We start from the raw sequence: 22,804 nt of genomic DNA, 5'->3' as shown, positions 1-22,804 counted from the left end.
CAAACACCAAAAAAGCATTCAATAATGAGAACTACTTTTAGCCACAGTCACACGTATGTCGCTAAAAGTTCATGGAATAATAAGAAAAACAATAGTCATAGTGAGGGCATTTCTAACCGATCCCCTATATATAATGGAGGATCCGGCAAAACAAACCTTAGTGGAGTATTTTTATTCCACTAAGAGCATCTTCAATAGATGGTTCAAAATTTGGCAGTCCAAAACCGGAGATGTAAAATTTGGACCGTCAAAAAGTGCGTTTTGAAGCTCCGAAAAAAGCTCAACTCCAACAGATGGTCCAAATTGATGGTCCAAAAGAGCAACTCCAATAGATGGTCCAATATGAAGATGTAAATTTCTTAAAACGACATACTACTAGTCTATTCAACATAGTTCAAACATCAAATTCAACATAGTTTGATACATGAACTTCAACCACTACTTATTCAAACTACTAGATAAACTATTCCTCATCGTCGGAGCTGCGGAACTGCGCCCAGAACTCCTCCTTCGTCAGGGCCGTCGCACCCCTCCTCCTCCTCCTCCTTCCAGAAGTCTGCCCAGTCCTCCTCGAAAGAGGACTCGATGGGGATCACCATGGAGGGACCGGCCTCGTCCTCCTTCTTCCGCCCCTTCTTCTTCGTCACGATCTCCTTCATGTTGATGCCCTGCGGCACAAGCATCTCCGCTTCCGCCCGACTCTCGATCTCTGGGAAGTTGAGGTGCGACCGAGGCCTTTCGGCACGCCACACCGTCACGTCGTAGGCACGCACGGCCTCGTTGGCGGAGGGGTACGTGCCGATCCACCAACGCCATCCGGCGTTGGAGAACTCCACACCCCAGTTACCGGAGGGCTTCTGCCTCACGCCGAAGAAGCCCGACTTGCCCTTTGGCGTCTTCTTCGGAGCCATCAGAGAGCGGTGGAGTGGCGGCGGCGTGCGGCCGGGGCGATGGCGGACGGAGCCGGGCGGGGCGGAGCTGCGGGGCGGCAGTGGCGTGCGGGGCGGTGGCGGACGGAGCCGGGCGGGGCGGTGGCGGACGGAGCGGGTGGGGCGGCGGCGCGTGCGGGGCGGTGGCGACGGAGCTGGCGGGGACGGGCGGCGGGGCGGCGTGGAAACAGCGGCGGGCGGCGGGGTGGAAACAGCGGGGGGGGAGGGGGGCGGGGCGGCGCCAGATCTGATGCGGGCGGCGTGCGGCGGGGCGGGGACAGGGTGTGGAGGAGGCGGCGGGGCGGCGTTGGACGGGCGGGAGGTCGCGGGCGGGCGGGCGGGCGGGGAAGGAAATGAAGTGGCGGTTGGGCGTTCGCGGGCGGCGGCTGGTTTTGGACCAGATGCACCTCATGATGTAAATTTGCGTCATGAGGTGTTGTATTTTACATCATGAGAAGGCCGCGGTCCAATTTTTTAACATATGGACCGTCTGTTGGAGCTGCGTTTTTGGCCTCAGACGGTCCAAAAGTTAGTTATTTTTACATTTGGATCATTTATTGGAGATGCTCTAAGATTTGGCCAGACCTAGCCGACCACTTATATATAACGGAGTATTCAAATTCGCATAATAGTTGAACCTACTTTCGATTTGAACAACCCAAATTTGCCACATTGTATTGACAAGCGAAATTTAACTCATTGTCTTGACAACCGAAATTTAAACGACCCTATCCATTTTCGTGTGTGCTTCTCGCGGTCGTTGATCTCCGCAACCCAAGTCCCCCATGGTCGCTAGCGGACGCCGAGGTATTTCCTCTGTGGTTCCCTTGGCGGAGGGAGCTCGGGGAAGTCGGCGATCCGGTGGGCGGTGGACGCATTGGAGGGGCGGTGGCAGCTTGAGGACGCGCCACTCGAAGATGAACCACGGGTGTGGCAGCTCGGATCCGTGCTGCGGATCGGCAGCGGGGATCACCGGTGACGGGGCCCGGTCATTGGGAGGTGAAGGGCATCGGGGAACGGCGGGGGTAGTCACCGACGGCGGAGGATGAGGAGGCAAGTTAGAGAAGGTGGTGATGAAGAGGAGGCGAAGAGGAGATTTTTTTACTTGACCACCGAGCGGTGGAGTAAAGTGGGGCGCGGCTAGGTGCCAGCTAGAGAAATAAAACTGATATTTTTACTCCTCTAACTGATTATAGGGGATCGGTTAGAAATGCCGTTACGTATGGATGAGATGAAAGAACATAAGTACGTGGAATAAGATGCACCCGGCCTGGTCAGATGTTGCTTGGGAAAAACATACACAAGCAGACTAAACAGAGGACACATCCAGCGGAGTGGATCACTGATCATATACTGGTTGATTTTTCATCGCAATCAAGGATCGGAAACAACCTAGAGATTTCTCTACCTATGAGTACTAGTACTCCAGTTTGCCTGGCCGGTCAAGTTCAACTCGTCGATCTGATATCATTCATAGGAAAAAACCGGCCAGGACTTACTCCATTCGTTCTTTAAAGAATGTACTTTCAACTTTGTTGAAAGATCAAATTTTTTTATATTTAACCGTATGTATAAATAATACATCAACATTTATGCCATCAAATTAGTAGTATCAGATTCATGATAAAATATGTTTTCATCATATACCTAATTTGTTTCACAAATATGTATATTTTTACACAAACTCGGTCAAACTTTGAGATAGTTTGACCCCCAACAATGTTGTAAGTACACTCTTTCAAAATCGATGAGAGTACTACCCAACCATAATGTTATTCCAAGTAAATTAAATCAAGGAAGATGACTTATCACTCAACCATGATAATTTATTAATTACTCCAATAAGATAAAATTAAGAAAGACCATGGATTGTCGTTCGACCACAGTAATTCAGCGATTATTCCCTGTAATTAATATAGGAAAGCATGTCTTGTTCCTTTTGTAACAAGTAATTTGAAACAAAATTTCCTTTCTCCTTTTGGAGCTGGTGACGCCAGTTGTCGTGGGTATTACTCTGACGGTGAGTACCTAGGGTACAAACAAGGGTTGAATCTATCTATGGCGAAGGTGCGACACACGGATTTACGAGTTCAAGACATTTTTCATCTCCTTGGAGAAATTGTAACAAGCAAGTTTGAGAAACCACTTTTCATCTCCCCTGTCTTCAGGTTCAAGTCTGGATTTGGATTGAATCTCTTGCATATCCTTCCTTTGGTGGACTGGCGACACGCCATTACAGCGAGGTTGATCTTATCCAAATAACAATATCGCAAACAGTTAGAAAACAACGGCTGTGTGTGAAAGGTTAAACCAGACACATAGTTCGATATACTAACTGTCTAGGATTTAATGCACACGGTTACACCCGAATTTTTATGTGTGCAATGGGAGCAGTTGACATAGACCATTGAATAGCCAAACCCATGTGTAAGTATATACACGCGGTTTATCGTACTGAAATTGTGTGTGCTAAAGTTCACTTCCGCAAAAGGTTTACCAAAAATAATTGTGTGCAAAGTATCACAAATAGTTTGCGTTATAGTTTCATGTGCGATGACCCTCCAATCTCACAAGTTTCTTCTGATGGACACATGGATCTGTTTTTGCACTGTCTGGGATGTCGTTATCGCACATAGTGTAGTAGTGAACTCTAGTTCAGCCACAGTCCCATGAGAACGGATCATCCAATAGCCTAAACCATGCCACTGCATTTTCATCCAAAGATAAATGGATTAACGTATTCATATTTATCCATCCGACAAACATGAAAGCTTAAACAAACCACAAAGTTCTTGTATAAACAACAAGTGCATATTAGGATGGACAGTTCCATCTCCTGCATAAAGTTTAGTCTTTACTTGCTCAAGCATGCCAACATGTATTTCATAAAAAATATTTTAAGTCAGTGGGGTTTCATTGCTAACCACTTGTGCACGTGGAGAGGTCACCCCCCCCCCCAAGCAAGCCTCTTAAAGGATTATCTTCCATAGTAGCTGACGAAAACAAAAACATGTATGGTAAAAGTTGCTCTTGCCAAAATCCGGAAAAGATTCTTGATGACCCACAAGTATAGGGGATCAATATAGTCCTTCCAATAAGTAAGAGTGTCGAACCAACGAGGAGCAAAAGAGATTGACAAGCAGTTTTTAGCGAGATTTCACTTCAAATGTTGTAAAGATAGTTTTGCTAGATAGTCTGGTAGCAACATAAATAGTAGCAAGGTAACAAGTAACAAGTAACAGCAGTAATATAGTGCAGCAAGTGGCTCCATCCATATTGATGCTAAGGACAAGATGGATGTGTTTCGTATAGTGACTAAAACGTTCTTGAGGACACTCGGGAATCTCGTCAAGTTACTTTCACCATGGTTCATTGAGTTAACATCCATTGCCTTCATAAGTGTTGTGTGGGTGAATCGAAGCTAATGTAATATTCTTACTTGAACAAGCACCTACTTATAATTATACCCTCCATGCAAGCATCAAGAAATACAAGAGAAATAATTAAGATAAATCTAACCATAGCATTAAACATAAGATCCAAAACAGCCCCTCGCGAAACAATTCATAACCAAGGGTTTGGGTTTCTATCACTCTCAGCACCCATCATCTACAAATTAATTCCACAATTCCTTCCCATAGGTCCAAAGATGATGAAGTATCATGTAGTCAACGTTCACATAACACCACTAGAGAAAGAACAACACAACATAATATCAAAACATTGAACGTGAATCAACTTCACATGATTACTAGCAACAAGACTTCTCCCATGTCGTCAAGAACTAATGGAACAACTCACAACTCATCATATTAATCATGATGAGTAGGCATTCATATATGAAGAACAATCTGAACATAACAATCTTTCACTAATAATTCTCCTATGCATCAGGCACAAGGTGTAATCAACACATATAAGTACTGCCAGGTACCAATCCTGGGTTTGATACAAACATTGGAGACTAGAGAAGAACTAGGGTTTGGAGATGAGATGGTGATGGTGAAGATTTTGATGAGGATGATGATCCCCATGATAATTGGAGTGTTTGTGATGATGATGGCTTTGATTTCCCCCTCCCGGAGGGAAGTTTCCCCAACATAATTGTTCACCAAAGAGCAAAAGTGCTCCGCCCAAGTCTGCCTCACAGATGGTGGTAGAAAGTCCCGAGGATTTCCTATGATTTTTTCTAGGGCAAAAGTGATTTTAGATGCAAAGGGCATCGGCAAATCGGCCATAGAGACCTCACACGGCCACATGGCGCGCCCTAGGTGTAGGGCGAACCACCAAGGCATGTGAGCCCCTTGTGGGTCCCCTTTGGTCGCTCTTTGCTCCACAATTTTTCATATATTCCATTTTGAGCTCCGAAGAATTGTTTTCTTCTGTTGTTTTTAGGTCTAGATTCCAGTTGTGCGATAATTCTACTCTCCTTGTATTTCTTGCACTTTAAGAGATAGAAGACTTAAAGTTACATCATATTGTAAAATATATCAATTGAATAGGATAAATTATAGTAGAAAATAATGATGCAAAATGGATTTATCAGGCCTCACTCATTCTTCTTCTTCCTTGGCCTTCTCCCTAGATAGGAGAAGATTTTCGCCTCTAGTCCATGGCCTCCAAGGGTTGAGAGCACCCCCCCCCCCCCCCCAATTGGATCTTGGTTTTGGTGAAGCAATTTTCTGGGCGCTGAAGTTCGGAGTCCCGTCGCAATCTTAATTAATTCTTATATCTCTGTTATCAGAAAAAACCCAAATAATTGAGGTCGGTTCCCAACTTCGTTTCCAATTTAAGCAATTAATTTTGTGAGCTTATCTGCCCCGCAAGGTCGGTAAAAACTTCCCGAAATATAGTTCCATTTCATATTGTATGCAAATCGTGTAGTGGCATTTGCAAAGAAAAATGTTGCAATAATATGATGCTGCAACCTTTTCTATCTATATGTTGTAGTCGGTGTCTCTCCTTTAAAAAAAGAAAAGAGGTATGTGGCTAAAGCTTAATATTGCTAGCTCATGTTTGGCTAAAGCGTGGTATGCCATGGCTAGTAGCGCAAAGTTCCTTTTCGTTCCACGCGCCTTGGTCGTTTTCGTTCCAAGGAAGGGAGACCTCCACACATCCAAAGGTTCGAATTCAAAACAAAATGACAATTAACCTAGTCATCTCTGGTCACTGCAAGGAAGTTTCTACTTTACATTATTCCTAGCTACTTGGATGCTAATCATTGACTCGTTTGAGTCGTCGGCTTCGTTGTGATGTCCTTTCCACGTGGTTTGCTAGCAATTCCAGTTTAAGAGTTTCAGACCAAAGCAGTTCCGCCCTTAGAGAAGAGCAGGGGCACGTAGTAAGCTCTTCGTTCTGTCTGGCAACTTCCGGCCAAAGCTCATTGGACATCGTTTTGAGATGGTACGGTACGCATCCCTCTCTATCCCTTCACCAACAGTCCACTGCACTTCTTTCTGGTTTGAGAACTCAAAGTCTCAAGTAGCGGCCAAGATCAAGAACATGCGACCGAGCAGCCATGGCACTGTTCGTCATACCATCTCTTGTAGTCCTATGTGAGAAGATCTAGGAAATATAACCCGTTGGTCCCCCGTATATACATGCCTTAGATGTCTAGCTAACTTGATGAACAAAGCGATCCATGCTATACAGATTGTTGCTTCAATAACTTCTATCGTTTTGCGCGTACCATTTATTCATAGAAAAACCTGTATTTTATCCCCGAACTGTTCCAAATAATCTACTGGCTTTGGATTCTTAAACTCTAATACCATATCGAACTGCAAGGGTTTTACGCACATACAGCCCAGTCAAAATATTCAAATAAAAACTCAAATATGTCGACAACAAAACCGAAGAAAACTCCAGAAATTGTAAAGAAGGAAACTAGTATATTAATAGAACAGAAAATCTAGCCATGTAACATAAAGTTATAAACAATCTCAAATCCTTAAAACTACTCAGGCGAGTTTAGATTGCAGAAATCATTTGTGAACATTAAGTGAAATAAAGCTATATTTATCATCAATGTACTATTTGAGGCCTTCTTGAAGTTTCTAGTTTTCTTTAAAAAATACAATTTTCTATTAATTTTTTTATTTGCCTTGTTTTTTAAATTAATAGCATTTCCATTTTTTTATAAATTTATGGTTTTAATATATTTTATATTTTAGTACTAATCAAAGATTTTTTAAGCCTTTTTTTTCTGATTTCCACCATATCTATGTCACTCTAAGCATATATTTAGTATTTACTGATTACTCACCATGACGTCGTGTTATGATATTGATATTTGATTTAGGCTGAGCTGTTAAACCGTTCCCGTGGCTTGGCAGAAGGAGTGGTGGTTATGATATGCCCAGTGCTTCTTGCACTGGCTCTGAACATAGTGGATCTCATTGGCAAGGTGTATGGTCATGGTGTCCCCTTCGCCATGATCACCCTGGCAGGCTTTACTTTGATTACCAGCATTTGCCCCTTGCTAGTGTGTTTCTTCTCGGAGGGATTCCCTGGCTGGCGCGTAAGTCTTGCCCCCGTAACAACGATTCTGGCAACCCTTTCATCTTGTTGCCTTATCGTCCTTCCTTGCTTGATTGCACAATCCATTGTCTCCAAATCCATTTTTATCACCGTTGGACTCATCTGTGGAATCTTGGTCCTTGTTCGAATTGTCTGCTACAACATGTATGACACACGGAACAACGATGGGCGGGAATACACAATAGATATGCACAATGTGCTAGATGAATCACATGAGTTCCTGATCGGTGTCACTGGAATTATGTTTCTATGGTTCGAAGGTCTAGCACTCGATGGTCATGGCCAGACGGGTCACACGAGTGGGGAATCAGTGGGCTATATTAGTTTCATCATCTGCACATTTGGCGTGTGCTTAATGTTTCTGGAGATGACACCACCTCAATGGTTTGCGGTACATAGGCATGGTAGCCCTGAAGAAAGGATTGAAAGAGAGCAACAAATTGTGTGTTTAACACTCATCCTAGACGGCATCATGGCGGTTGGTATCTTCGTACTATTGTTGGTTGTCATGCGTAAGCTCACGCCTCTTGAGGTTGCCCTATTGGTCTTACTGCCACCAGCTGTAACTTTGGTCAACTTCTAGTCCTAGTCGTGTTGGAGGTGAACACAGAAGTTGAACAGGAATCTGAGCCAGCATCACTAGAACTTACAAAGGTCACCTTCACTGGATTTTTGGCTGTGTCGATAACAACTATCAGCACCGCTTCGTCCAGCAGCTTGACTGGATCTTTCCTTCTATTATCTTCCATGGCTATTGGGTTTGGTCTTTCGTGGAGGCTCCTTTCACAGGCTAACATAAGGAGAGGTCTCTCCAGTTGTGTTTCATCCGCTCATGTTGCTTCTGCTGCCAAGGTTGCTTCCTTTTGTACACATTTATGTATTGTAATATCTACAATTCTACTTGTAGCAATGGCTTGTAATGCGAGTGGTAAATGATCGACACCAATTAGCAGCAAAAACATTGTGCTGTTGTTATAGCATTGAATGTATAGCCTATCTTCTGCACTTCTTTTTGCACCCGCACATATGTTCAGATAAGTGTATCACAATTCATATATCCTGAGTTGTTGACAAATGTACCAAGCATGTCCTGAAATTGCTAAAATGATCGATGCAGAATTCAAGATCTTACAAGTACATCAAGTGAGTCAACACAACTCTTAACAAGACGGAGGCCCAAACCACCACGCGTAGCATGCCATGTAATTGGCCACCAAAAAACTCCCACCAAAGACACCATAAATAAGGAAAATTGCCCCTACAGGTCAATGAAGATAGGCAGAAAAATTGTTGGGCTTCAGTTCCTCATGCTGGCATTTGCAGAAAAATTGAGGTTGCAAGATGGATGACATGCCATACACGTGTCATAGTCACGGCCTAATTAGCATTAGTTAGACTTGTGGTGACTTAATTAATGTACTTAACACTTTCCGGATCTAAAGGCGTGTTTGGACGGGAGCCACACTCTGCCAAGCCAAATAATTGGCGTCCATTGACTCAGTGCTCGGGCATCCCTTTGATCCAAAGCCCATCACTTGGCATGGCAAGGCTGGCTACTCCTTCCCAGTTCAATTTTATGCCCACGAGTTGGCGTGACGTGGGCGGCTGGATACTGCGCCAATTTTTTGGCTGGCCCGTGTTTTGGCGGGGCCATCCTTGGCAGAATTAAACAACCCTAAATTCATAATTTCTAATAGTTTCAGCAGCTATTTGGCACTCTGCCATTCGTTCTATTCAATTCTTCTTTTAGTGAAACGTACAGTTAAGTGCACAAAGCAAGAAATTTCTCTTGTGTAATTGTTCTTTGCGGGACCTTGTGCGCAGAGCAAGAAAATTACACACACTGACACACTGGCTTAAATATGCTAGTTCCGACAGCTAAAATAATTCATTTATGTGATTAGTTTTCTCTAAACAATGTTTTGACCGCGGGGTGTTTTTTTAGTGGAAACTTTGTTTTTGCCACTCTAGCTTTTGCCAATTTTACTTATGCCACTCTAGAATTTGACTTCCCACTTTTGCCACTCTTAGCTTTTGACAATACATCACTTTTGCCATTCTGTACAAAAGCAAAATTTTCAGAGTGGCAATTGTGATACATTGTCAAAAGCTAAGAGTGGCAAAAGTGAAATGAAAAATTATCATTTTTTTCATGGAATGGCAAAAGTGATGTATTGTCTAAAGCAAAGAGTGGCAAAAGTGAGATGTCAAATTCTAGAGTGGCATAAGCAAAATTGGCAAAAGCAAGAGTGGCAAAAACAAAGTTTTCCTTTTTGTAGAGCGGAGCAGGAATGACCCATACGATAATGATTTTTTATCAGAAAAGACTACATACGTTTCCGTATTGACATAAACGACCACCTACTCACCATATTGACAAAAAAATCCAGCTACACTATGGCGGCACATCCGGCAGCTAACACGTGGCACCTACCGCCACAGTCAGAGGTGGCAGGGCCTGCCGCCACAACCCACGGCGGCAGCCCGGACATAACGGGAATCAGACGCTAAAACGGAATGGAATGGGCGATGTGGCAACCGCCGCCACAGCATGTGGAGGCAGCACTATTCGCTGCTGCTTGGGTATTGTTTGGCAGTAATCAACACATAAGGAACAGTGCATGCCCTGACTATTGCAGCTGGCTTGAGAGAGAGAAACAGAAACATGTCAGACGCTTAGCAGCTCCCTTAGCACTTACTAGCAAGGAGCCTGTTTTGTAGGTGAGTTTTTACGAACAGTGTAGCGCGTGGCCATAGTTTATGTTGTCAGATTGCATGTCGTGTCTGTAGTGCTAGCCTACTGCCACACATTGAGAGCATCTTCAACGGCCGCATAAAAATTCCGCGCCCAATAAAAGTTATAAGACGTCACTGTAGCACTTTTAATGCACCGGGACTAACATTGTTTTAGTAAACGCCTAAAAATACGCGCCCAAAAAGCACACAATGCAAATTATGAAGCGCGCGCAATTCGGAACCCAAAATATGCTGTGCGCGATAGCATTTTTCAGCGCGCACCCAATTTTTTTTTAGCGCTGTTGGAGCTGTTCGGCGCCCAAAAAAATGAAATTTTAGTGCGCGGAGCTCTTTTTGGGCGCCTGTTGGAGATGCTCTGAAAGAACGTTGCAAGCAGGCAGAATATAGGATTCATGCACTTTTTCTGGAGGAAATGACTGAAGGAAGAACATGGTGGAGACGCGCGCAACAGCAACAGGACCTGCCGCCATGGAGTATGGCGGCAGGCCCCACGTGGCGTCGCCATTCTTACAAACCCCAATGTCCATCGATTTCCTGTTATGCCCAGGCTGCCGCCGTGGGCTGTGGCGGCAGGCCCTGCCGCCTTCGCATGTGGCGGCAGGTGCCACGTGTTGGGTACCAGCCTTGCCGCCACAGCGTAGCTGGTCTTTTTTGTCAACACGGTGAGCATATGGTCCTTTCTGTCAATATGAAAACGTATGTGGTCTTTTCTAACGAAAATTCGTACGATAAAATCGGCTATTATCTGCTGCGCACAACCAGTCATTTTGGTGAAGCTCGTGCCCCAATAATTGCAATCATTTGAGAAACCGAGTACAAAAGATGCCTTGAAAAGTAGTGGTTCTGATTGGTTAATAGGTCCAAACACAAAGATATCATCATGACAAGGTACGGGGACAAACTTACAAGCCCAAAAGAACATCCAGGATATGTACTAGGAATGAGGTGGAGATAAAGATCCGCAAATAATAATAGATTGACATCACCATCGAAGAACACGATGAATGTGAGATGGACATTTGATAGGAAAAGCGCGACAACAACAGGATGTCAGGATCACCATCGAAGCAGACACCAACACAGTTTTATTTTTTGCAGGAAACACTAACAACGTTCAGCATCGAGGACGTACGCAAACAGCTATATATATCCGGCGCTCACTTTTTTTTTACTTCAGTGTTTCCTTCAATGTTCGCTATTAAAGGGGAGTTGGTATACTCGCATCACCTTTTTAGTTTCGCCTCACCTCCCACCACTCCTATCCACGCTGGTTTCTCTCCCTCTCACTAAAAAACCGAATCGATTCGCCGGACCCTCCTTGTTTGTTTTTCCTGCTTCCTTTTGCAGGTGCCGATTCAATTCAACTCCATAAATATTAGGTAATTAAAGTTATATCTAGGATAAGTACTACAATAAAGTTACGAGGAGTAGGAATGAGGTTGAGATAAAGATCAGCAAATAATTCATTGACATCACCATCGAAGAACACGGCGAAGGGTGAATGGGCATTGGATAGGAAAAGCGTGACGACAACAGGACCACCATCGGAGCATACACCAATGAAGTTTTATTTTTCGCAGGAAACACTAACAACGTTTAGCATCAAGGATGCAGGCAAAGAGCTAGCCTGCGTTCACTTTTTCTCAAAAAAAAAATGACGGCACTTCATCTTTTCCTCTAATCTCATGTATTAAAGGTGATTTAATACTCTCGCCTCACCGGTTTACTTCTTTCTCACCTCCCAGCCCCCCCCCCCCCCTCCACGTTAGTTTTTTGTCCCTCCCATTAAAACCCGAATTGATTTGACCGACCCTTCTAATTTATTTATTTCATGCTTGCTTTGGCAGGTGCCTATTCATTTCAAATCACGGACATATTAGGTAATGAAAGTTATATCCAGGATAAGTGCTAAAATAATTTTCTAACGAATAGGAATGAGGTCGAGATAAAGATCAAGTAATAATTCATTGAGATCACCGTCAAACAACACGATAAAGGGGAGATGGACATTGGATAGGAAACGCTTGACAACAACAGGACCACCATTGGAGAAGATGTCATCAAAGCATACACCAACAAAGTTTTGTTTTTCGTAGGAAAGACTAACAACGTTCAACATCTAGGAGGTGCACAAACTGCTATCATGCGTTCACTTTTTTTAGTTTACTTCAATGTTTCCTTTAATCTCTATGATTAAAGGGGAGTTGATAGTCCCGCTTCACTGGTTTAGCTTTTCCTCACCTCCCAACACCTCCCTCAATGTTGTTGTTCTCTCCCTCCCACTAAAACCGAATTGATATCCCCGACCCTTCTCATTCATTGTTTTGTGCTGGCTTTGACCGGCGCCGATTAAATTCAATCACGTAAGTAGATAATTGAGAATTCAAATATCACACCTTATATGGGAGATCACCTTCCTAAAAGACATATAGAAGATTTTGTTTTTGTCAATGACCGTCCAATTTTTTTTCCAGATATCCCTCAATGACAAATCAGTAATCCCACGCACTACGCCATTTATTACATATCATTATCCATACTATTGAATCACAATCACAACTTTCCAAATACAAAAAAAGTCACATATATTTTCTAATCTGACCAAATTACAATAAAAATCTCTTGTCTCACTACTTACCAAATTACAACAGAAATCGAAATTTCCGATTCAATAAAGTCTATGCAAAGGCAAGCCCTTTGATAAAAAAAATCCCACCTCCCTGCTTTCATTCTCATCATATGATACGCGCACACAAAACCGACAACTAAACAAAGCTCGAAGAAAAACCCGACCGTGGCAAATCTGGGCTATGCACATACCATCCGCGGATGGGAAAAGAAAAGGAAACACGCACGATCGGCTTGCCCGCTCACCTTGGTCTTTTCTCTTCTCTACAGATCCCATCTCTCCCATGGCTACAGTCCTTCAGTGCGGCAAGATATGAAGATGGACCCGCCGACATGAGGTCGAGCACCGCGAAACAAGTAGGATCAATCTCGCTACATATGAGAGCCTTCGGACGTTGGGGGTTTCCTGCTCGCGCTTCATGGTGACGCTGTCAAGCACGAGCACTAGTGTAGTTTGATTGATCGATGGATAAATGGGGCTGCTGGTGCTCCTGATTAGGGCTGCAAACGAGTCGAGTTCGAGCGAGTTGGACTTAGCTCAGCTCAGCTCATATTAAAATTTGAGGGAGCTCAAACTGAGTGAATCTCAATGTCGAGTTGTAGAACATGACTCGTGATTTGCTTGTAACGATGTCGAGTCGATCTCGAGCTAGTTTTGAGCTAAATGAGACGATTAAAAATATAAAATGTGCAACCATTATTCCAACTAGATAAGGCACAACACGGCATAAAAAGGCACTAGAAAATATTATTCCAATCAGAATGATGATAATATAAATTTTTTAGAACTAGTTTGACTTATTCTCTCACAACCGAAAGTCTAGTACTGATAGAAGATAACATGTCATGACATATATATATATATATATATATATATATATATATATATATATATATATATATAAATAATTGGGAAAATAAAATATTGGCCAACAATCATAATAAGTTGCAGTGTAGTGCAGGCCAAAGATGCTAGGAACAACAGAATATTTAACACACGGCCGACCACGTACTATAATAAGGCCTAAATTTTCTCTACAATTAATTAAGCTTCCCTGTTTGCTTGTAAAGAAAATAGGGGAAAAATCTTGGGCGGCGTATTTGGTAATAAATTATCTATTTTTATTTAATATATGACATGATCATTTAACATAATGATATTATGCCGAGCTATCGAGCTAAAATCGAGCGAGCCAGTATTGGCTCAAGATCAGCTCATTTCTTCAGAGCTACAGAAAGTGTTCGTAGTCAACTCATTTCTTTTTGAGTCGAGCTAGCAAACGAGTTGATCTCGAGCGGCTCACGAGCCTCGAGCTTTTCCTGCAGCCCTACTCCTGATTAGCTTGCAGTTTGGCGCCCTTAAGTTTGAAAAATCATTCTGACGCCTACCATATTCCTCCTCCCATTGCACATCACACCGGTAATCACGGGGAATGCATCTCTTCCTTTCTTTCATCCATGGCGGTGGCAAGGGGAGATTTCAAATTCTCCACGCCAGAACCCTAGACGCAGCGAGCATGTGCGGCATGCCTTGCCCAGCTCAACCTCGAGTCGTCTCTCTCATGGGCATGGAGCACGATGCATGCCCGCTGCCTCGCTCCATGCCTTAGATGACGGCCGTGGATGACTAGGCGTGCAATGATGCACAACCCTTTCATTACTGTGACGCTGAGGTTTGAGATCATTATTAAAACATGAAATATTGTGTTTGTAAGACTTGGATATGTTGTTAAGACAGACTGATTCATGTAGCCTTTTCCTTCAGTATAACTAAGCAGTTGGTGTTTTTCATGTTCCTCTAAGATTTGTCTTGAGTCTTCCTGCAACTATGCAAAAATAACACATCTACTCTATATCTGTCAGTTTCGTTTAAATGGCTAAAAATAAGCATCTAGTGTGCACTACGTAAGTTTTTTTGTGGTACTGAGATGAACATGGTTATGTCTATTGATATCTCTTACATAAGGGTGGTTAAGGGGACACAATGAGTACGAGCAGGTTGGATATCCAATAGTGCCAACCGTAACCAGCCATGCAAATTAGTAAAAAAAAAAAACTTAATCACTTTGCATGCATAGCTGATTGCTAGTAGAAGTTTGGAATGATTTAGTTGTTGTTGAACTAACAACTTTTCGTTGCATGCATCTGGTGCATGTACTTTTTTTGGCCCCATCGGGTGCATGCCTCTTTTTATTTTTTAAACTTGCAATCAGGCATATACTACACTGTATAAGGTATATTTGACTTTGTTCTCACGGGTTGATACTTGACGTCCAGTACGTTTTGCGTGTGCACATACCCAAATTTTATTTTATTTTTGTTGGCACATACCCAAGGTTTTTGTGGGAGTATATCTCTCCCTAATAATAAAGCACGGATTGACTCCGTGGATTCACCATCACAATACGCTTCTTCCCGTAATTTTACGCTTTCAGTTTAAATTTAACACATATTCGAGGTGGTACTAAAACGTGCATCCATCCGCCAGAAAATACGTTGCCTCCCTATGCTTGTACGTCCGGCTGGGCCTTGTGCTTCTGGCTAGGCCTTGGCCGAAAGAAGCACACGCAATATTTCGTCCATCCTGATCCTTGCTAAAATACGTGCCTGTACATGAGTCGCATTAATGGCTTCACATATTTAAAAGTACCACATCGGTCTTTCACATCTACCTAGACCAGTTAATATACCTCTAGAAAACTAGCAATCACGTGGCACTTGAGACGTGGGAAAACAGCAAGAGAATTGCACACGACCATCAGCCACCCGGCCGGCACCACCACGAGCACGAGCCACGAGGTACTTCAGATGTCGTATTGGCCGGTAGCAGCAGGCTCGGTGCAACCACCACGCTCGCCGTGGCGAAGGCCGCAACGCCATACTCCCGGCCGGTGCCGCCTCGCGTGGAGAGGCAGAGGATGCTCTCGATGGCCGGGAGCGCGCCGCTCGCTGGTTGCCGGGCAGGACGAGGCATGGCGTCTCCGGCCTTAAACGTCGCGCAAGGTGCGGAAGGCCAGACGGTGCTCAGGCGGCCGTGGACGGGCTAGCAATACCCACGGGAAGGCTAGCTAATAACTGCTTTAATTAATAATTAAACAAAAGAGGAGCACACCATATACTTTGAGACATGTACGTGCATGATGATGCCATCCATACTTAAAATCCCCTTTATATTGATAGTTTACATCTTTTTGTGAGAAGGACCCCAGATTATATTGATATTGAAAATAAGCAGTGATACAACACAACCCAAGAAAATAATGAAATTACAAAATGCACCATGGGGAACCAATCTAGCCACACCTCCAAGGAGGGATGAGGGCGCGCCACTGTCGCCATATCCACCGCTCCCTACCAGAGCCAGGAAAACCCTTAGTTGTGCGCAAGGAATAAAGAGGTCAGGAAATCACATCCTTGGTCCAGGAGGACTAGCACGCCTAAGATAAGCCAGATCAGAACTACGCCGCCACTTGCGTCGGTTTGTTGAATGATGATGATGAAGCGCCGCCACCCACGAGAACCTACAAATCCGGAGTCACCACGCTCCTACTAGAGCTCCATGCCCCCATGTTGATGCCGGAGCACGCGTCACCATGACGGCGGGCCCAAAGCAAAAAAGAAAAAGTTCCACCTCGATTGGTTAGCTTACTACCAGATTCGTCGCCGACCGCCTCACAGCAACCCACTGGAATCGAATCCAAAGCAGATTTTCCACGCCGCCACCACCATAACCGTCAATACAGAAACTGGTGAAAGAAGAAAACCTAGCCCTAACCTAACTACATGCCATCGACGAGACAGTGAGGTTCCCCCTTCTCCCGCCGCCGTCGGAGCGGCTGTCAGAGGGAGGAGGAACCCCTCGAGTCGCTGGCGGAGGACGGTGGTAGCCGGGTCGCCTTCGGTTCCGCCTCTCTCGCAGGGAGGGGAAACAAAACGAAAGAATATGAGTTTTACTAGAAAATATGCCCATGCGTTGCAACGGGAGAAAAATAATATCTCAGCACTCCCATATCCCCACACACGCTTTTCCATGTCCTCTATGTAAACACATCGCCTGATCTATAATCGCTTATCCTCCTTCTTGCCATCATCGGCGGTAGTTCAATCTTGTGTCTGTGGAATGACGTGGGCGGCAGCCGTCAATAATGAGAGGAGATAGTCGGCAATAGTGCATGGCCGCGTCGGTTGGGTGTCGTTGATTAGCGCCTCGCCTATTGTCACCTCCTACACCGCATAAATTTTGTTTGACTGGCATAATTAGCGCATAACCAGGCATGAATGTCCCTTCATTATCAGTGTTTATTCTTTTTGGCTATTTTTATGCTCATGTGCCCACAATTTTTTATTAATTAGAGAAAAACCAACATATTCTCTTTTATTAGCACGTGCCCACAATTTTTTCAATTATAGACTGTAGCCAACCATCATATTGTCTTTTATTGGCACGTGCAAGTTATCTCCGGCAATAATTTGTGAAGTGCCGCGTTCTGCAGATGATTCTCGAGACAACTTCCATATTCTCACACAACATTCTTATTTAACAACTTAGGGACATATAAAAACTTGTGTGATTTAGTATAAAATTCCAAGGTGGGATTGTTCCTATCATAATTGCAAGCTAGCTAAGTTGGCTTTGTCCGTCGGCACAATAGGGAAGGTTCATAGTTCAATCCCCTCGCGCCCTTAATTTTTTGCTGCTTGTCAGTGTGATAGAAAAAGAAATGCATGGTAGGCCCAGTTGGGGATAAATAAATAAAAATGGGAAACTACGTGTGGAATGGGTGAAACAAAATCTGTACGTATATTTTTGCTTTTTCTTGGGGCAGCTGTGTGGGAGCTACTATATGATGCTAGTTGCGTCAAATAGCGCGTAAAAGGCACAACCGATGGCATCTGGGCCAGCTACTGCCAGGCACCGATATGACTTGTGTTTGCGAGGCACGAGTAAAAATCCAGAAAAACGACTGGTTGAAGAATCGAATACATGACCTTAAAGGCTCGACCACATGCTGTTGGCCATGGCAACAAATGCCTACTGCTAACCAATGGCCGACGCGAATATTTAAGAACATACCGCAACATTAGATTTAAAACATTTTTTGTTTTTTTAATATGAATTGCCGAATATTCTTGAAAAATAGAACATTTTGATATTACAAACAATATTTTTAATATTCCATCCATTTTTAAAAAAACATGAACAAAATTTGAAACAACATCATTTTCTGAAGACATGGACCTTTTATGACAACACAATCATTTTGTGAAGTTGTGACCGACTTTTGAAAATGGAACATGTTTTGAACATTCAGAACAATGTTATAAAATGAGTTTTTAAACAAGGACATTATTGAATTTGTGAACATTTTACTAAAACAAGAATATTTTTTGAATTTTGTTTTTTTTTAAATGTATTTTTTGGGAATCCCAAACAATTTTCGAAAACACAAAAAAATATGTCCTGAATTTCGAAAGAAAATCAGAACGAGAGAAAAATATATTTTTCCAAACATTTTTAAAAACGGAAACACAATATTTAATTGTAAGTTTTTTAGGAAATTTGACAAAAATAAAATGCTGATTTTTTTAATATTTTATTACGAAATAAGGTATAAATAAAAATAAATTTGGAAGAAAAAACGAAACGGGCTTGCACAGTTTTGGGGTCCCTGTGTGAAGCTCTGACTATCTGCCGCGTTGGGCGACAAATAGAGTTTTTGCAGCTTCATGAGCGGGCAAATAAGTGGGCTGGCTTGGCTGGACCAAAGGGTGTGCGGCCCAAGTCGAAAATCTGTATTGTAGTATAAAAATCAGACGGACAGACAAAAATTTAGTACCACCTCGGATAGAAAAATAAATTTTGACGGTGAACGAATGAAAAAATAGGCGAAACGCACTTTACTTTATTATTAGTAGGTAGTAGGTATAGATATATAGATATAAAGTACTGCCTTCTGAATGTCTGGAGTAGTACATTGAACAAATATACCTTTATCATATACCTTACACAAGAAAAAGTTTATAGCTAAGATTCGTCCCAAAGAATAGAGTATATATGAAAATGGAAATTTACACCGTTTCACCGCCCGGAATAGTAAAATCGTCGGCCGCTTGCCGTCGCTAATGAACACGTTGCGCCGCACGCACCTGATAGATGTGAAGATCACAAGTTGGCGGCCACCACGATTCAGCTCCGTAGTCGCTACTGTCACTCATCTCGCGTCTGTCAGACGCATCTGGTCTCCTTTGTCGCCGTTGTCCCGCTACTGCAGTATCTCATCTTCGCCGTGTAGCCGCCGGCTGCCGGACTTCAGCACTGCAGCCACCTGTAATAAGCAAGGTATAGCACTAGATGAATACGTGAGTTAAGGAGAACAATACTTGTAGAAAATAATGCCAGAAATTTACTTACGTCTTGGGCCTGCAGCTTGTGATTAACGACGTGGAAGAAATTATTTGCTCCATCGTCGCTGATTTTGACAAACACCTCGAAGCAATGCAGCAGGCGGCCGGCGGCCGGCCCAGATGAACTTGTCTTGGTGCAAAGGGCCTTGGCAGGTTAGACGTGAAACTCGTTCACTAGACACAAAAGTGGTACAAACTCTATTCCAACCAAATAGAGCGCCCACCGGACTGGCTAGTGCTGTAGTGCATAAAGCTTCCATCTCCGAGAACTGGGATTGAATCCCAGTCCCTCCTTTATTTTTTATATTTTTACTTGGTGGTATAAATATGCTATTTTTTGCTTTAGGTATGTGCTATTTTTTTGATGTACATGGTAGATTTATTATTTTTTTACATTGTCACATGGCAACCTTTAAAGATATGTCTGTAATTTTTTTCACATATCAAGTTCATTTTGTACGCATGGAAAATTTTACAAAAAAATTCTCATGATCCCATGAAAGATTCATAACATTTTTTTCTTCCAAAAATGGCAATTTTAGGTATTTTTTTTGTAATGCTACCATGGCAAGCTTTAGGAATTATTATCAACTATTTCACAGCAATTTTATTATTAAGCGCATGACAAAAAAAATTGGTCATGGTAACTATAAATCTATGTTTCTTTGCCTTTTCTGCATTAGCAATTAACTGGTCCTTGCCTTTCTCTTTGGATGCCTACCTATTTTCTTGGGGCATCTGGGCCCTCTTGCGGTTCGCTTGAAATGCAGCTACATCGAACACGGAACGGGATAGAAGAGAGTTTGATCGATCCCCCATCCCCTACTAAATGAATCAAACGCTCGGGGGTAACTCCCCAACTGATGATCGCCGGGTATTGATGCCATATTTGAATATGTTAGTCCATGGCTGTAAGTCTATCTTTTATATAGTGATGATGCTAAAACTTTAGTTAGTCTTTTTGGCAATTACTGTGCTTTACCGGTCATTTTACTATTAACATGACTGCTTAAGAATAGTGATGTGCCTCCTTACTAAATCAGCAGTTATTAGCCTACCAAAGAAAATAGGCATTTCAATTTTTTTCTTGAAGAAAAAACGGTGAAAAAAAGACCCAAAGTTGACAGGGGGAAAAATCAAAATTGGAAGAAAAAAGGGGGAAAGATCTATACGAAGAGGTCGGATGAAGGAGCAACAAAGGGAACCTCCATACTCCTCGAACATTCTATTCATCTGTCGGTGGTGGGGGGGGGGGGGGGGGGGGGGGGGGGGGGGTACATGCTTGTGGATCGTTTTTAGGCCTAATAGCTTAGGGTTTCGGTGGCGGCAATGACCGTGCTGAATATGGCGGCAATGACCATGCTTGTGGATCATTTTTAGGCCTAATAGCTTAGGGTTTCGGTGGCGGCAATGACCGTGCTGAATAAAGAATCTTCATAATACACGTTGAACAATTCCTTGAATGGTACAAAATGTTTTTCTTGAACTATGCGACATATTTTTTGCGTTGTAAAATTTATGAAAAGTCAGGAACATTTTTGGAAAGAGAACAATTTTTTAAAGTGTTATGTACATTTTTTAATGGTGTGCATCAATTTTGGGACAAACTTTATAAATAGTATAAATACATACTTATAAATGCACGAACCTTTTCTGGCACGGTTGAATATTTTTGAAATGTTGCATTTTTTTGTTAACTACACTTTTAGAAAAGTTGTGTGAAAATTATTTTAACAATGCACGGATATTTTTTTGAACACGTGATGAACATTTTTTACATGTCGCTAACTTTTTTTTATACTACCAAAACATTTAGAAGTTGAATGAATTTTTTTAAACACTGATGAACATTTTTATCGTGCTATGAATGTTTGCTGAAATTTACATATAATATCTTGCAATCTCGGAAATGTAAATAAAAGAATAAAACAAAAAACAAAGAATAAGGATATCAGCAAAAATCCAGCCCATTTAAGCGAGGTGGGGTTTCGGGAGCAACTTACTAAGGACACCCTGGATTGGAAATTCCTATTTGAAGCATACCCGGTTTTCGGAACCTTCTACAGGTTCCCATCCGGTTTTTTCTGGTTTTGAGAACCTTCTAGAAGGTTCCCTAAACCGTTTTTTTTATCAGTTTTCTTGTTTGTTTTTTGTTTTTCACGATTTTTCCCCTAATTTAGTTTTTCTGTTAAATTTTCTTCTTTCATTTTTTATTTTTATTCATTTTTTAATTTATTTTCTTATTTTTCATGTTTTTTTCCTTTTCCAAAAAGTTCATGTTTCAAAATTATTCGTAGTTTGTAAAACATGTTCAAGCTTTTAGAAAATCTTCAGTTTCTCAGAAAATTGAAGTATTTTCAAAAGTTGTTCATAAATTGAAAAATGACACCATTCTAAAAAATTTATCACAAATTTGGAAAACTATTCTTATTTAAATTTTTTTGTTCAGGTATTAAGAAATTCCTCACGTTTCCAATTTTGTTCAAAAAATTCAAAATATGTTTGTCTTTTAAGAAATTGTTCCCGTTTTGAAATTTTGTTCACAAATTCAAAAAATGTTCCTGTTTTGAAAATTTCTTCGTAAGTTCAAAAACATTACGCATTTTTCACAAATTCAATCTTGCTCAAATTTTCAAGTTGTGTTTATCAATTCAAAAAATGTTGGGAATTGCAAAAAATGTTCCAGCTTCCCAAATTTTTCACCAATTCAATAATAGTTCATGTTTTCAAATTTTGTTCACAAATTCAAAAAATGTTCTGGAATTTTGAAAAATCTAAACATTTTTTTTCAAATAATCAAGAACTGTTCTCTCTTTCCAAATTTGTTCACATCATCTAAATGTTCGTGTTTTACCAAATTTGTTCGAAATTTCAGAAAATGTTTGTGTTTTGAAGAAAATATGCGTAACTTCCAAAAAGTAAGTTGTAGGAGGTGGTCGGTTCGAGCCAGTAGATGGACTGTAGTTTTGGATTTTTTTAGCAAATTAATTTTTAAGTTCTGTCACTGTCGTATGTGTCTTTAAGTGTCGCGCTCCGAGTTGAACGTGACAGCATCTAAGTCCCAGTGGTTTGCATGCATGGCCAAATCCTCGAATACGAAGTCGCGAGTTTGAGTTTTAACGCTAGCGCTTTGACTTTTTTGCGATTTTTCATCTTGAGAACGTGCTGGCACGTGCCACTGTAAATAGGCCGGCCCAGGCTGGCCGCGCCCATGCGAAGCGCCTTAACTTTACCGCAACGAGCGGCGTATAGGAGATTCCCCTGGGATTCTTAAAAAAAGACACCCAGGGGCGCGGATTTTTTTAAACATGAGTACATACATGAGTGCTCATATATACACGCATACACTCATTCCTATGAACGCACACACACACACCCTACCCCTATGAGCACCTCCGAGAGACTGATCAGGCATATCATCTTGAGATTTTACGAAGTCACCGTAGGCGCCTCGTAGCCGGCGGGAACGTTTTCTCCCACTGAACGTGTATCCCCAAAAATACTAAAATAAATTCAGGATAAATACGAGCATCAGGACTTGAACC

General features: G+C 42.2%; 1 pseudogene; it reads left to right on the top strand.

The window, feature by feature from the left end:
• Nucleotides 1-6,116: 6,116 nt before the first annotated feature.
• Nucleotides 6,117-8,521, top strand: LOC125547529 (annotated as a pseudogene).
• Nucleotides 8,522-22,804: the final 14,283 nt, after the last annotated feature.

Source organism: Triticum urartu, chromosome 3, assembly GCF_003073215.2.
Source record: "Triticum urartu cultivar G1812 chromosome 3, Tu2.1, whole genome shotgun sequence".
NCBI lineage: Eukaryota > Viridiplantae > Streptophyta > Magnoliopsida > Poales > Poaceae > Triticum > Triticum urartu.
The sequence above is the reverse complement of the archived record's forward strand: the minus strand, read 5'-3'. Positions and strand labels throughout refer to the sequence as shown.